Raw genomic sequence first — 12,137 nt, 5'->3', positions numbered from 1 at the left:
GTTCTTTAGCCTCTGTCTTTCGGATATCTGCCACATGTTTATGCTCGATCAGTGTTTTGATAATAGAATCCGTGGTGACTCTGGCTTCCACGATCTATGGTTCATTTTAAAGATATGTTGTTATGTTTCAGGACACTAACCTTCCGATATGTATGCCCCTCTTTGATTAAAGAATTGACTCATCGGCTCGTTTCAGTGTGTAATATATCCATCATGTTGCAAATAAGATCCAGAACAATATGAATCAAAATTAATTTAAACATAAATGAACAACCAGATTTTATATGGTATAGTACAGTACATGTACAAGTATTAACTTACCTGTAAATCTAATTTAGGAAAAAATATAAAATCGGCGCAAATGAAAAAATGAAATCGGCGCAAATGAAAGAATGAAAATTTTCAATATCGGCGCAAATGTCGTACGCCCGAAAAAAGGGGTGGGTTACCATCTCACGAAATCTTGAAGTGCTTGTAGAAGCTTTAATTATATAATTGTGTACAGATAAAAAGAGTTGTTAAATGTTATATCATGCAAGATTTCGCTCATATTTAATTAATGTGTTTGAAAAAGGAGTTGTTGAGGCTACTTGTCGTTCGGTAAACCTCGTCAGATTATATAATGTAACAGGAAGGGTAACAGAATCTACAGATTCTCACCAGAATGAGGTGCATCATTTCTAAATATGGCGTCATTTCGAGTTCGTTGTTTTCATGAGCACCTCCGAGATGGAGAATCATCACTTCAAAATATAAGAATTATGCTTGTTTAATTCAATAGATAAAAAGGTTTGGCTTTTCTTATGATTTTATTTTCATATATTATTTAATTTTAGATTGATAGAAAAGTGCAGAGGAAATTATCATCTGTCTTGATATGCTACCAGAGGAGATAAGAACACTGACAACTATGTTGCCAGGTAAGAATCAGAAGTGTATTGTGATTTTTAAAATGCCAATATATATTTGAACAAATTATAGAAATATAAAGCATGAAAAGAAGTTTTACATTAAAGAGTATATATCAATTACATCACTCAGTAAATTTAAGTTTTATAACACTTTGGTCTAAACATACAGTAGTTATCTGGATCATAAATCCTGCTTTTACTTTTTGGGGATGTAGTTTTTATACTTATATTTTAAAATTTATTCTTATTAGTAAGTAACTTATCAATATTTTTCTATATTCCAGGCCAGTGACCAGCAGTTGGGTACTACGAAAGGAGAAGTTCAGATCAGGAAAATGAAAATATGACAGTTTCAAATTGTTTTGATGGAAGCGGGGATTTAGTATGAGAGTTCATTGACAATATTCTGTACATGCATCTTGTTATGAATTTATGTTTGATTGTGTTCTTTGATTAACTAGAAATAAATGATGACATAGATTCCTTTTTTTATATGTTGTTATTTTGTTTTTAAAAGGTAGGTATGGAAACCTGAGATATTTCATAAGAGTTTGACAGTCTAGACATCTGGAAAATTAGTTAAATTAGGCCGAATGAAGAAAGGGCTTGCCACACTGAAATGATAAGCATGTTTCTTCATGAACCTTTATGTTCTAAACATGTTTAGATATAAAACACTTCACAGCTAAACGTGTTTCCAGACAAAACACTCCACAGATAAACATGTTTCCAGATAAAACACTTCACAGCTAAACATGTCAACAGTCCCAGCACTTTTCAACTAAACATGTTTCTGGTCTAAACACTTTACAGTTAAACATGTTTACAGTCTAAGCACTTTAAAGCTTGACACGTTTAGGCTGTTAGCACATTAAATATTAAACATGTTTAGATTTAAAACATGTCAAAAATCGGTTTCATAAATGTGATTAGGAAAGTGTTTAGGCTCTAAACACAATTTTTAGAGTGTGTTCACCTGCTTGTTATACATATATTTCAGTAGTATCAGCATAATTATATTTAGTAAACAGATAATTAATTATTATATAAACATATTCACTTGTAAATAACAGCATATGGTGCTTTAGGTGGTATTGGTGTCTTTCGCCATCGTATATTGTAAAAAAAACAGAACCTCAAGTCCAGATTTCTAATCAAGTTAGCAAATTTGATGCAGGAATGCAGTTAACTATTGTGAATTTTTGTTTAAAAGAACAAATTTATCAGAAAAAAATATCTGAAAAAGTGCATTTTCTGAAGGAATCTAGAGGGAATTTAGCTATTTTTTCTTTTTCTCTTTTCTTTTGATATACCCAAAGCATTTTCTAAAAGCTAGCATTTCGTATTCTATTTTACAATTCTATCATTTATTTCAGCTTTTAATCACAAAATGCTTTTTTGCCTGTTTATAATAAATACAGAATGTGTCATTTTGCAACAATATGTAGCTTGAGAACATGCGCAGAGACCTATCACTTTTTTTATTATATTTTTAAACATATATCAATACATACAACGTTTTGACAAAGTATGAACAAAATTCTTTCATTTTTAATTTAAACTCCATTTGTATGTTAACACTTCTAAAAAGTATACACAGTTGACATTTGTATTGTACAGTGTGTTCTGATTTCATTTTATATGACTTATATAAGAAACGGACTCGTTTCAGTTGAAGTAAAACGACAAAACGTGCCCATATATCGTCGCTGGGCTTCTAAAATGTAGTAAATTACAATTTTTGCAAGAAAAAAGATATCTCACAAACAGGCGTTGAAAATTTTGGCAAAATGCATGCTTCCAAACTGTTGTATGTGAACTTGAACATTTTTGTAAATAGCAGTGAAATAAATACTTTGACATTTTTGGATTATCCAAGCACTTCAATTATTTTCACAGAAATAAAGAAATGTACAACTATTTTTTTCCCAAAGCCATTCTACAACGATTTTAAATGTTTTCATACAACATTTTGGAAGCAAACTTTACAAACAACTGACATTGGCAATTTTGTAATATGTCTTAACTCACACATTTTGATTGGTCTAACTGGTGTCTTCCTCGAATGCCAACATTTTATATGTTACCTATTCCTTGAATGCCAACAAAAATATTTCAATAGATGTTTAGATAAGAACAATAGGTGTTTTTGTGACTATTTAAATGATTTTCTTGGTATTTAAATGTAAAAGTTAATAAAAGAACTTGATAAAACATCTTGTCAGTTTTTTTATAAGAATATATAGCAGATTTTGGGGTAAAAATTATCATGAATTCTAAAGAAATAAAGAAAATAAAAATATTTTTATTACTTTTTATTAAAAAAAATATATTCTGGGAATGAAAATGTTTCTCAGAATAAGATGTATTTAAAAAAAATTATTAAAGATATTCTAGTTAAATACAATTATTTCAAACTAAAAAAAATTATTAGAAATTTAACTAAATCCATATCATATTGAATATTTTATTAGTAAATATAAATTGTATTAACTTTTTATTTGAACAATTAATTAAATTTTTCACTTGAAATAGACTGTTAAATGAAAATTGCTTGTATAAAATATTCAACAAAATTCAAATATGAAGAATAACAGTGCTTTTTTATCTGCTTATATGTTTACATATGTTATGTGTATTGTTTTCGGTGTTCTCTGTCGGCAAACAAATATTTTTTTTTTTAAATTTTCTTCTGGTGAATTATACAAAGTTTCGAGAAATTCCATCATCTAAAATAGGAGAATATTACAGCACACAAACCTATAGAAATCTTGAAAAAGCATCAAAGTCCAAAGACTTAGTGATACAACAATTTCAAAGTTTTATACTTGGAAAAGAGAATATTGGTTTAAGCAGTTACAGCAAACTCTGAATTTTCAACAATTTTACAAACATGGATATCACCTGGAATTTTCCTTTCTGTTTAATTAGAAGGATTGTTTTGAAAAGCATCCACGTTTGTTGTGATAACTTCTTGCACCTATTCCTCGAATGCCAACATAATTTTACAGGTAAATTGTCGGTAGATTAAAGGATGTTGGCATTCAAGGAATAAACCGTCTAACTGTATGCTATTTTGTAATACCAAAGATTTCCTCCCGCCTAGACCATTGGTGTCAAAAAGGATTTTTAGCCAAAAATGTCTTATACGACATTTTAGAAACCAAGCGACGAATTATGGTTGTCACGTGACTTCCATTGTTGGCCTCAGAACACAATTATTCTCCCCCTTGGCTACAATGCATTTTTTGATTAAAGTCAAAGTGGATTAAAAAATTTGCACCGCCACAAACATAAAATAAATTTAACTGCTTATAGATCATTATTATTCCAATAAAATATGCTTGTCCCAGGACAATCCATCAGTGCTTTTTCTTTTGAGAGCCGTATTGACATGCCAATGGTAGGATTTGAATCTTAAATAAATGACGAAGGCTAATTTCTACCCTACTTTCATTTTGGCCAAATCACTACTTTCACTTTCAACAATAATTTTATTCCACATGTTTTACTTATTTCAATATATATGCAACTGTGAGGACCACTTAAATAGTAAACATTTCAAAGATAACAGTAGACATATTACCTAGGAAGAAATACCCCATATAATAATTAGGAACTATATTCCTAGACCACGAACCAAGGGAATTAATTGTGATCTTAGGCCTGTTGCTTTAAAAAATTTGGTAAAAGCGGGATCAGATATCTGACTAAGATTTGGATCTCGTTTGATATCACCTCGACATTGAAACATTGAAACATTGAAACATTTTATTTCACTAAAGGCCTCACATGAGGCATGATAGTACAACAATATAACAAACATATTTACAAATGCATGAATAAATGGGAAGGTAAATATCATTTGTAAATTGACATTACAATTTTACAGAACTTGGCTAGGCCAACAAGAACAAATTTATCTTTGCTGTTCATTAAATTAGAGAGGCTCATAGTATATTTAATTTTACAAATATCTGCAGACAAAAATTTCAGCCTTTCAGCATTAAAGAAAGTACAATCATATATATAATGAAATTCATCTCCTAGCACATTGCTGTTACATAAATCACATATTCTTTCAGATCTATCAATGCTATAAAATCTACCACATTCAATAGGTAACATATGACTACTGCATCTATATTTACACAAATTAATTCTAAGATCAAAAGGCAATGTAGTTAAATAATCTTCAAAACCAAACTCAGACTTATACATTCTATAATTTAAACATTTTGAGGTATCAAATATCTGAGCCTTCCATTCATTTACAAACACATTGTGGTAATAGTGTTTCACATTTTTAGACAACTGACAATTTGTATCTATATATTGATTATTCCAGGCATTAATAAAACAACATTTAGATATAATATCTTTTACACAATTCAACCACTTAGAGTGGTAAACATTACCAGAATCAAGTTTATATAGCATTTCATACAATGTACGAGAAATTTTCTCTTTTTTGCCAGTAACAATACGTTTCCAAAAACCAACCATTCTTGCTTTAATATTAACAGACATTGGTACTCTACCTAGTTCACCATATACAATGCAATTAGGTGTACATTTTTTTTTAACTTTCATTATATATTTACAAAATTCTAAGTGCAGTGATTTAATAACATCATTTTTCTCATAACCCAAAACTTCAGCACCGTACATTAATATAGGGGCAACCATAGCATCAAAAAGTTGTAACAATACATCTATAGGTAAATACAATTTTCTTGCCTTACGTAATACATAAAACATTGCTTTTCTAGCTTGCTGAACCAGTCTAGATTTATTAACATGAAAAGTACCTTTTCTAGAAAATACAATACCTAAATATTGGAATTCATCAATAACAGATAAACGGTCATTATTATATGTAAAATGAACATTATCAGCCTGTCGGCTTTAAGAAAATATAACAACATTGTTTTTTTCAGTATTAACTTTGAGATTCCATGTTTCACAATAGAAATACATTGCATTCAATGCTGATTGTAACTCAACTGCAGATTCTGCAAAAATGACTGTGTATATAACAACAGATACAATTTAAAATACACTATAATATCATCATTGTCAAACAATAAAGAGACATATTACAAACATCATTCAGACCACTATAAGAATGTGACATACATTCAGTCAAATCATTAAGAAAAATAGAAAATAATTGGGGCGAAAGGTTTTCACCCTGCCTCACACCAATATTAGATGCAAAAAAATCTGAACAATTAGATCCATCTCTTACACAAGATTTTGCATTTTTATACAAGTTTTGTAATACAATCAGCAATTTACCATGTATACCATTGCGTAACAATTTTTGCCATAATAATATTCTGTTAGCAGAGTCAAAAGCCTTACGAAAATCAACAAAAGCACAATACAATTTTTTTCTTCTAAATAAATACAAATCAATGAGACATTTCAAATTAAAGATATGATCAACAGTGCCATACCCCTTTCTGAAGCCAGCCTGTTCTTCGCATAATAATCCTAAACTTTCCAAATAATTGAACAATCTATTATTCAAAATACATGTAAACAATTTTCCATAACAGTTCAATATTGTAATACCTCTATAGTTGTCAGCATTTGCAGGATCACCTTTCTTTTTTAAATATAGGGCAGATAAAACCCTTTGACCATGAGTCCGGTATAATACCACTTTCAAATACAATATTAAATATTTTCAAAAATACAGGCATAAGTTTACAAGCTGCATGTTTCAAAAATTCATTAAGTATCATGTCATTGCTACATGCTTTGTTATTTTTCAAAGACTTAATTGCATTTACAACTTCTTTACAGTATTATACTCACTAATATTCTCTGGTAATACAACATCAATATAATTTTCTACATTATTCAAATTTTTAAAATGGTTAAAAAAATAAATCAAGAGCAACCTTCTGAGATACATTTTACCTTTATAACAGCCCTTGGTTAACAATGACCAATAAGACTTTGGATCAGTGGTACGCAAACCACGCAATTTTTCTATAAATGCCTTCTGAAACTCGTTAAATTGAGTTTTCAAAGTTTTCTTGTACTCTCTACTTTTACATACCAAATGATCATAATTAGTTGTTGAACGTACTCTATAGTAATACTTCTTAGACCTGCGATATTTTTTACGTTTTACATAGCATTCACTATTGAAATACTTCTTACGATGTACAAATTGAGGGTTACGTTTTTTTAAACATTTTTATCATTGATTTTAACAAACATATTGGCTTGTTCTGCCGCATTCCTTATAATATTAACACAATCATTTACAACATTATTGACAGTTACATTATCAGCATTTTGAGTATCAATATCCTCTAATTTATTCAAAAGTTCATCTATACTGGTATCGTCTAGGTTCTCCGTGAAAACTGGTGCTCTGTCTCTGGCCCATATTGGTTTTACAGTAGACTCTGATTCACCATGCAAGATGATTACAATGTTAGAGTCATTTGTATTGTCCATATCATTGTCATTTACATAAGAGTTATTCAAATCTACATCAACAACACAAGTTAAATTTGTACACAAATGTAAACAAATAGGTTGATGAATATCACTAAGAATTGGATCAAATATCAATACATTGAAATCAACAATCGATCGGAATAGATTTGGTGATACAATGGCATAATCAATAACAGAATTATTACAAGTCGTAAGCCCAATATCCTTGTCATTACCCACTCTACCATTAACAAAGAACACTTCTAAACTTCTACATAGTTCTAATAATTTTTTGCCATATTTATCAACTTTATGCTTATCTTGAGATTGTCTTACAACAGGGATACCACATTCCTCTAATATGTAAATTATTAACAAGACTTTGCTCAATATTTGGCACATTACAAAAGTCAAGAATATTATTGTCAATGTCAACATATTCATTACAGTTACTACAATGTGCATTGAAATCACCAAATAAACAAACTTGTACACATTCTTTTAATTTATAATAAAAGAATTTCCAATTAATCATTGTACGACAAGCTGTTATCGACATCATCATTTCAAATATTTTTGATGAATAATTTTTAATTTTTATATATTGAGTTGTATTTTTTTTACGGTTTCTATTTTGATTCTATTTTTAAAATTTGTTTATATGTTCTGTTATCATTGTTTTTTTATGCATTGTAAAGCGCTACGGGTAAATGTTTATTTATATAAGCGCTATATAAGCACTGTAAATAATAATGAATATTTCACAAAGCGCAAACATTTTAAATATAATAATATTAACTTTTGTTGTGTACAATCTTAAAAAAATATAACAAAATACCAAGGAAAATTAAAATCAGCAATGTCTCTTATCAAATGGCAAAATGAAAGCACAAACACACCAAAATCAATAAAAAAATATTTTTCATATAACTGACTTGGTACAGGTCTTTCTTCATGTAGAAAATGAACTCAATAAATAGCAGAGTGATTTTATTAATTATTTTATATTCTTTCTCTAGTTTAACATTTAATAATTCTCTTCATTTGTCCTTTTATTTCAGGTATTCTCCATGCATAAATAAAAGGATCTACAACCAAATTTAACATATGCACTAAAAACAAATATGCGTGTGTTTGTCTTGGTACAACTGTACCCGTTAATATTTCTAGCCAGTACGAGGCGAAGAACGGGCCGGAAAAAATAACTGCTGACATAACTATTATCACACACGTCGAAAATGCTCGAATTTCCCATGCCTTCTTTTCTATCCGGACCAATGATATTCTTGGACGTCTTTCTGGTGGTTCATCATCCGATATAGAATCAACTTGGCGTCTATCTTTATAATTGACGTCATCATTGTTTTTGGATTGTTCCTCGGTAAGGTTTTGTACGGTATCATTTTCTACACAACTATCTTGAAATTGAATGTGTATTGAACTTAGGCGCCGTATGCTTTGATTTGGCGATATCTGGTTTGAGGATTCAATCTCGTTACGGTTTATGCTGCTTTCGTTTCCACTACTCATTTCGACATTGACCGGCTGCACACGACTTGAAAAGAATATTTTCCAGATACGAATTCCTGTAATAACTGTTGTTGAAATAACGGAAACCAGTAAAAATGCCAAGGGTACGAAAATTAGTACGAAGAAGATTATAAAACTATGTCCAAACAATTCGGTAGATGAACAAACAAATATCGTTTGTTCAAAAGGCGTGAACATAGTTACTGAGAGAGCAAACAAAAACGTGAAACATACAGTTCCTATCAGGAGTAGATACCTATACTTGTTAAAAATCTTATTAGTTCCGAAGTTATATGATTTAATTGTGAAGTACCTTTGCAGACAGATAAATAATAGTATACTATATTGTGTCAAAGATCCAAAGGCAAATGAAAACGTTGCGAACAAACATAAGCCAACCAGTTGATATGAAGACAAGAAACTAGCAGAGATTCCATACAACAGCCATGACAATCCACTAAATGCATCATTCATTATCAGCAAGAGCACGGAAAACCGATAGAAATCGCTTTTCATATTTCTAAAGCATGCAATCGCACATGCGGTGTTAATTGTTATTGAAACTAACGATAACAAAGACATGCCGATGCTTTCATATGGCGAAAGTTTGATGTCATGCACTGAAGTATTGCCCAGCGAAATCTGAAATTTAAGAATTGTTTTCTAATGTATTTGAGATATAGATTTATAAAAGATACAATGGTATTGATAGTTTTCATCCATTTTTATTTTGGATTACTATTTGCTCAAAGTTAGTGGCAAATTCGCATGCATGTGATGTTATATTAAACAATGCAATACACGCGGGAGTTTTGGCTAGCCACAAAACCAGGTTCAACCCACCATTTTTTTTAAACTGTCCTGTACCAAGCCAGGAAAATGGCCATTGTAATCTATAGTTCGTTTCTCACTCTAATTAAAATATTGATATTTGATTACGTTATACTACATTATGAGATCTAACAACTATCAATAGAGGTTTCGCTTTTGTGACCTTTTTTTGACCCGAGAAAGTATTTATATTGACCAATCAAAATCGTCCTGGGGGGGGGGGGATAGGAGGGGTCCTGATCTTGAAATCCCAGGCTGCTTTAAAACAGGAAATCCCGATGTCCTGAATCTATATAAAATTAAATCCCTACATCCCTTAATCCAAAAATAAGAATTCCCCAGATCTCGAAATCCCGAGCTTAAAAATACCCTTTTAAGAGTCCTGATAAAGGTCCTGGCTTCAGAAAATCAAGGTCGTGTGAGACACAATTAATAGACTTCATTCAGGAACTAGCACAATCAAGTAATAGAAACACACAAATTGACTTAATCATAATGAACTTCGCTAAAGCGTTGGACAAATTCTCACATCGTCACCTTCTTTACAAACTCAAATTCTAAGGTATTGAAAGTAACACACTTAATTGGATTCCGGCATTTTTACAGGACAGAACACAAACAGTAAGTCATTAATGGTATTTCCTCCAACTCAGTCCTCGTAACATCTGGTGTACCACAAGAAACAGTAATATTGCACCCAATACTGTTTCTCATCTATATAAATGACTTACTGGAATACATACAACACAGCAAGCTTAGACTCTTTGCTGCTGACAGCATAATTTACGGGGAAATGATAAAAACACAAGATGATTGTCATAAGCTACAACTTGACCTACACTCAGCAGCTCAATGGAAGTCAGATTGGCTTGTGGCATTTCACCCTGATAAATGTACCAACCTTCCCGTCTCACAAAAGAAAAATAATAACCAGCATAATTACATCCTCCACAATCACACCCTCGAATAAGTTACATCCCCGAAATATCTAGGCATTACCCTACAATCAAATCTGAAGTGGAACAAACATATAGACAACACAGTGTTGATAGTATCAAATGGGAACAGATCGTTTGTTTTTTTTAAAAGAAATTTAAAAGTTACAAACACAGAAACAAAATCAAGAGCATACCAGACACTAGTAAGACCCAAAATGGAATATAGTTGTTTAAGTGTCTGTATATGTATATGTCTGTCCCCATATAAAAGAACAACATATACAATTAGAAAAGGCACAGAGACAAGCTGCTCGTTATGTACACAACAACTACGATTACACAAGCAGTTTCACAAACATGCTTAATCAGTTGAAATTGGCCACCACTAGCTGAGAGACGCCAGACTTATTTTATTTTATAAAGTAATACATTGTCTTGTAGCCATCAATCGCATATTCTTGAACAAACAGACAGCAGAACAAGACAAAATCATACTCAGAAACATCCAAACTTCCAAGGACACATACAAATGGTCATACTTCCCGGGAACAGTTATTCAATTGAATTTACTACCACAAACTGTAATTAAAACCACCACTGGCGGATAGAGAACTGTTCATTAGGAAGGGCCGGGGGGGGGGGGGGGTGACTCAGTCTTCAATGTAAGCCAAGGCCTGTTAGCACGAATTATTCCAATGCCATTGTGGCGGTTTTCTCTTTGTTGAGTTTTCTTCGCATATCTCCTTCTCTGTGCTTAGTATATACTGGCATGACTGGTTAAGATTTGGATTGAGGAACAGCAGTTTCAAATATGCCTGTTCTGTCAATGCATGTTTGTAGTTTGTCTATTGTCTCTTTTTGTTTTCACCGTCTAGTCACAATAGCTTAGTAACTAAATTCAGGTTTGTGTGTGCAGGTCCTGCTGACTTACCTATGGGGGAGGGGGCTCCAGACATGCTTCAGTGATTCACTATAAAAATATTATTGCCAATGAGACAACTCTCCATAAGAGCTAAAATTACATAGAAGTTAAAATCTCTCTCTATATATATGTGTACATTGTAACTATATATTCTGAAAACTCAAATCAAGACTAAGGTTGGTAAATTTAACAAATTTAACATATGTAGTATAACGTAATCAGAGATCAATATTTTAATTAGATTGGTTCGTTTCTGTGTGTGTTACTTTTAGTGTTGTGTTTCTGTTGTGTCGTAGTTCTCGTCTTATATTTGATGTGTTTCCCTTATTTTTAGTTTGTAATTTATGAATTTCGAACAGCAGTATACAACCGTTGCCTTTATTTATGTAACTGTATGTGTAATAATACAATGTAAATACTGTTGTAATTAATATAACATGTTTTCTTTTTTTTATTTTAAAAGTTCTAGGGATGTCAACGAGTACCCGAGTATCGCTCTGTGGTATCGAGTATCGATCATCAAACTGACACTCGACTAATCGG

This window comes from Mytilus trossulus, unplaced genomic scaffold (assembly GCF_036588685.1).
Source record: "Mytilus trossulus isolate FHL-02 unplaced genomic scaffold, PNRI_Mtr1.1.1.hap1 h1tg000085l___fragment_1__unscaffolded, whole genome shotgun sequence".
Classification (NCBI taxonomy): Eukaryota; Metazoa; Mollusca; class Bivalvia; order Mytilida; family Mytilidae; genus Mytilus; species Mytilus trossulus.
This window is presented reverse-complemented; position numbering follows the sequence as displayed.